The sequence below is a fragment of the Dioscorea cayenensis genome, chromosome 19, assembly GCF_009730915.1.
Source record: "Dioscorea cayenensis subsp. rotundata cultivar TDr96_F1 chromosome 19, TDr96_F1_v2_PseudoChromosome.rev07_lg8_w22 25.fasta, whole genome shotgun sequence".
NCBI classification, from domain to species: domain Eukaryota; kingdom Viridiplantae; phylum Streptophyta; class Magnoliopsida; order Dioscoreales; family Dioscoreaceae; genus Dioscorea; species Dioscorea cayenensis.
In genome coordinates this window covers 16,639,418-16,645,417 of record NC_052489.1, presented here as the reverse complement: position 1 = coordinate 16,645,417, position 6,000 = coordinate 16,639,418, and positions in this window count along the sequence as shown.

Genomic DNA, 6,000 nt, shown 5'->3' with positions numbered 1-6,000 from the left:
GATAGATTGCTTTCAAGTCGAAATTGAAGAAGAAGCAACCCCTAAGGTAATGGAAAACGCATCTCCCTTTGGGATTGATCAATTCATAAATTGCAAGAAAGAGATTTTGGGTTTGGAAGAAGACGTGGGTAGGAGATTGAAGCCATCGAATGACCCACCTGTGCTAAGCTTGGACAATTCCCAACCCAAATTGTTTCCTTGGAGGCCAAAGGTAAGATGGTTGGACTCTCCAACAAATATTCCACCCCAGCAAGCAAATTTTTAGTTTAAGGGAAGTAGATATGCAATGTCTAGTCAGGAGGAACATACTCTTTTCAAGCCACCATAAGGTAAAGAAGATGTACGTCAAGCTTAGTGACGTAAAACAAGCGCTTCTTGGGAAGCAACCCAAGTGTTTACTGTTTTCTTATTTTTTAGTTAGGTTATTTGCCTGAATAAATTGTTAAGTGTTGGTGTCTTGATTTTTAGATGCTTGTGCTGCGATGTTATTGTGGGTTTTTAAAGTCATTATGTGTTTTCATGTGGAATTGGCGAAGTTTTGTTGTTTGAGCTATATTTCATGTTTTTCAATAATAAAATTGCATAATAGAGCAGGCAATGAGTGTGTAAACATGTTCAGAAATATTATGCAGAGCCTGCAGATTTTTCTAAGTCATCCAGAGAAAACACACAGGTGTGTGGAATTTCCGCAAGCCCGTGGAGTTGCACTGCGAGCTCATCCAGAGAAGGCACAAGGGCGTGCAGCTGCCCCTATGAACGACCATGCGATTGTCACACGCCCGTGGGTAATTTCTGCACGGGCATGTGAATTCCTGCAGAGTTGGACAGATTATCCCGAGAGCACACAGTGGCGTGGACTCGCCCCTATGGGCGACCTTGTGAACCACACACGGGCGTGGGTAATTTCCACACGCCCGTGCGAAACTCTGCAGAGGAGTTCTCTCCATCCGGAGAAAACACAGGGGCGTGTGGCTGTCCCTGTGAGTTGGGCATGTGAATGTCCACGCCCGTGCGTAATTTCCGCACGGGCGTGTATAACACTTGGTATTTTTTTCAGATGTCCAGAGAATCCACAGGGGCGTGCGGCTGCCACTATGGGTCGGATGCACGGGCATGGGTATTTTCCACACGCTCGTGCTAGAGCAGTCTGAGTCAAAGGAATATTTTCCCGAGAGTACACAGGGGCATGCGTACGCCCCCTGTGGCTCTCTTGTAATGAAGCGCACGGGCGTGGGTAATTTCCGCACGCCCGTGTGGATGCACAGAACGCCAAGGGTTGCGAGTTCTTTTTAAAGAAGAATAGTTTCTCTCCTTCTTCACGTCCTCTATTTATCTGAAAACACTCTCACATCAGTCTCCGACTCCACAGCGCCAATTTGGTAGGATTTTTGTGCGGTTTTCCGGCCGGTTCCTCATTTTCTCATTCCATCTTGTCGGTAAGCCCTATTTATCATTTTCTTTGCCAATTCATGGTTTCCATCGATTAATCTGGTTAATAGTGCTTTGTTTCTTCAATTGGAAAGATGATTTATGTTTAGAACAAAGTTAGAAGTATTTTTATGTTGTATTTTTGGATTTTTGAAGCACGACCATGCGGTTTTCACGCCCAGTGGTTCCACACGGGCGTGCAGAAATTCCACACAACCGTGTGGATTTCTGCAGCATTATTTTATCAACTTGTTTGATCGATTTCATTTCAAGTTTTGTAGATTATGGCACCTCGGTCGAAGAAGCAAGCTGATAAGAGGCCGCGTGAGTCATCCCCTGAGCTTGAGGGCATGAGTTTTGCGATTCCAGAGCATCGGGTTCGCTGTGAGCGCTTGTCGAGACTCCGGTTCGGATAGACTCGATTCCTAGACACGACTATACTGCGAGATCTACAGCAGGGAGATGAGTTCGCTGATGATGTCGAGGATCTCGTTTCAGCAGATGGTTGGCGGCAGTTATTGACGATTAGAGAGCCAGCCATCCGAGAGTTTGCACTGGAGGTGCTATCATCATTCGAGTTAGACAGATCTTACACGAGCTTCGACAGTTTGGACACCATTCAGTTCAGAGTATTTGGACACCACCATACCTTGAGTGTTACTCGGTTTTTAGTACGACTTGGCTTGTATGAGGAGGCATTCACAGATACTGAGGAGTACGCTCAGTTACCGACTGATTATCCTGGAACCTTGACCCACAGAGAGCTTACAGAGTGCTATGTGGTTAGGGTCAGTACGAGCCGGGGGTGTCCAAGGCCACGTGCCTTTCCTGACATGCATATAGATATTTACATGCCATCATGAGTAGGTCGGTGAATGGCCGTGGTGATAACACTGGTGTTCTGAGCCGACAGGAATTACTATATCTGTACTCGATGGTGCAGCGTGTACCGATTCACTTAGGGCACATCATGGCAGAGTACATCAGACATCAGGGGCACTATGCTATACTGGGAGCGATCTTCTCGGGCCCCTACATTACGAGATTAGTGCTGGGTATGGGTCTCTTGGATTCGATTCACGGGGCCGAGAAGACGAGTATACCTGCTTCCCTGAGCCTAGAGATGATGAGGTTGATTGGCATGGTCCGCAGGGTTCGGACAGGGGTTTTTGCTTTAGTGCTACCAGCTCCAGAGATAGCTGAGGATGAGGGTGATGAAGCCGGGGCATCTCAGCCCGCTCCCAAGCCTCAGCCAGCCCCGTTGGAGACCGAGGCACCTCCAGTGGCAGAGGAACCACCCCCGTGCGTATATTTTCACCATCTCAAGCTTATGATCGCATTGAGAGGGTCGAGAGCGCTTTAGGGGTGATACGGACTGAGGTAACTGAGGCTTGAGCCGAGATTGCAGAGATTAGGGATACGTAGGCCACTCAGTACACAGAGTTCATGGCACGTTCTGACATATTACAGCATATCTTAGAGCGCGACGTCGCCTCATCATTTGTCTTGCGGCCGAGGACTCCTCAAGCCCCCTCAGTTCCTCATGCACCCTCATCCCCTACCCCGGCATCGGTGGACCCACCATGTTCGTCTTCACCAGCAGCAGCAGTAGCACCGGAGCCTGAGGGTGACACAGACACTTGACTTTACTTTCTTTTACTTTTATGCACTTTATTTTTAGACTTGTTCACTCAGAAAGGATTCTCTTTCTGAGTTTATTTTCATTTTGTATCTCGAGTTGTATTCATTTTCTATCTTTTATATATACTTGAGTTATTTTGTTTTTATTGAGCTTCACTGAACCCCCTCGTGTATGCGTGCAGATGGTCTTGTCATCCTGGGAATTGAGACTTAGTCATGGGCATGGCCAAGGTGCTGAAGCACTTGGCCGTGTGAGCTTCACAACCCTTCGGAACACTAATCCCATGGAATTCGCTTCATCAAACACAACACTAGGAGTCAAGGGAGTATTGTTTTGATTGCTTCTCCCACATTTGCTTTTGAATGATATACATTTTGAGTGAGCTTGCATGTGTACATTGGGGACAATGTACAACTTAAGTGTGGGTGGGAGTTTCATAGTGCACACATCTTTTCTATTGTTCTTGATTAATATATGCTCACATAGCCAATGGCGGTTCACCTTAGTTGCAATGATTGTATTCTTGAGTTTAGGAAAATTTCTAATATTGAATGTTTTCATGCTCTAGTTCTTGCTTGAATTTCTAGGAATTTTTGCACTACTCACCTTAGTTCTATTGTTCTTGATTAATATATACTCACATAGGCAATGGCGGTGCACTACTCACTCTTTAAACTCTTTTGGAAACTCAAGTTTGATGTTAAAGGGACTAGTTATAGTTGTTTCTTGTGTTAAATTCTACAAAAAAAAAGTTTTATTGTTCATTTGTTCTTGTTGGGTGGAAAGAGCTACCACCTATGAAGTATGAAGCTACTCTCATAAGTCAGATACTAGCTATGCTCTAATGAGAGAAAGAGCTATCTCATAGGATGAGTAAAAGCTACCACTCCGGTAGAAAGAGCTACCACCTCGAAAGTGTGAAAGCCACCTTAGCGGCCGCTTTGGAGAGGGCTACCTTAGAGGATGTGTGAAGCTACTACCATCTCTGAAATTGTTGTCACTTTTGTAGATAAATAAATCCCTTGTACTTCGAACTTTGAGGAGTATACTTTGGGTTGACTTGAGTGAGTTCACACACGTACACGATTTCGGGTTTTATTTCCTTTTTGATTCAAGTTTTTAGCTAGAGCATTGATTTTTCGTATTTAGTGTTGAAATTTCCCTCACTTGTAGAATGCTCCCTTTGTATACTTTGGTGAACCTAAGGCCAAGCGCTTTCAATATTTTCTTCATTGATGCACATAACGTTTTAATTTTTGCTTGAGGACAAGCAAAAGCTTAAGTGTGGGGGAGTTTGATAAGTGCTTGTGCGATATGAATGTGAAGCGTTCATTCCTTATGTTGAGCATTACTTTTCTTGGATTTTTACACTAATACGTGTGTTTTTATGTTACTTTCGTGCAGGCAGGGTTGTGAGGCCGAGTATGAAGGAAAGAAGCCAATGTGGAGCATAATGCACTGATTTTGGAGGAAATCTTGCTAAGGTTCAAACGCGAAGACATAGGTCGGGTGTGAGATGCTAGAGAGTGTGCCAACCTCCTCGTATTTGAGTTTGGCACATCCAATTGGAGGAGCACAAAGGCAGTCACACTCGAGCATTCCGACTTATGCATATAGAACAAGAGCTCCACCAACTTGCCTATCATTGAAGAAGCAAGTGATCCACGACGTGAACGGGTGCCCGTTTGCATTACTCCGATGAAAGTATGGATTCGGGAAGCTATTCAGACCGGACACTGTAGCAGAGATATGCAGCAACACGGTAGCAAATACTGTAGTAGCACTGTTCACAGCCGGCCGAGAAAACAGGAGTTCATAGAATCCACACGGGCATGTGGAAATTATCCACGCCCGTGTGGAAATTCCGCACGGGTGCATGAAGCATCCACGGCCATGTAGTCGCCCGATTCCAGCCCTATAAAAAGCCGATTCAGCCCCGATTTTAGTATTCTTTTCTCCATCTTTTCCACAACTTGAGAGAGGGCTTCGGCTAGGGTTTTGAGGGGTATTGGCTAAGGTTTTGGAGAGGTTCTATGGCTCCGACATCGTCATTCCTTAGGAAGAAGGTTGGTAGGGGAGCTTCCGTCGAGGCGTATCCTATACCGGACGAGGGAATCCTTAGACGACAAGTAGAGGACTTTCCACAAGACCATCGACACGACCATCGAGGGGGTTTCTTTCTAGATTCATTGCTTTTACATTCTATTTCTTTGATTGTACTTAGCTCCATGGAAAGCTAAACCCTAGTGGGTACTTGGGTATTTGTGAACCCTAGGATGTATTTGTTTCATTGAATCTTTTTATTATGCTTTCAATTAATTGATGTTTATTGTGAGTTCCAACCTTGAATGCTTGATTGTATGAACATTTCCCCTAGAATGACACTAGGGTTGAGAGTTCTTGTTGGTAACCTTGTGAGTGAGTGACACACCACGAGCGTTAGACAAAGCTAGATTGGAGAGGGTTGAGAGGGTGAGTCGAGAGGTACAGGAGCGTCACCTTCCCCTCCGACGTGATAGATTCTACCTCTGTTCCTCGAGTTCTTTGCGGCCATAATAGAGTGAATGGTCTAAGGGATGACACTCCGCTGGTTGCGCGTGCAACGGAGTGAAGCGTTGAGGTGATCTTAGTATCTAGGGCTTAATTGTGGTTAGGACCTTCCACCTGAACCAAAGGGTTAGGTCTATAATTAGGAAGAGATTTATAACTTGGAATCCCTAGAGCTCTTTGCAACTCTATTCGAGTGCGAGGTGGAGAGGTTATCTAATCTCTCCTCCGGGACATGTATAGAGTTAGGCATAGTTGACCTTAGATTTGGGACTATGTAATTAAGCATTTCCACGACTCACCATTGCATCGATTAGGAAGCATAATAGAGGGTTCTTTCACTTGAAACAATTATCTTAGACAGAGCATTATCCGAGTACCCC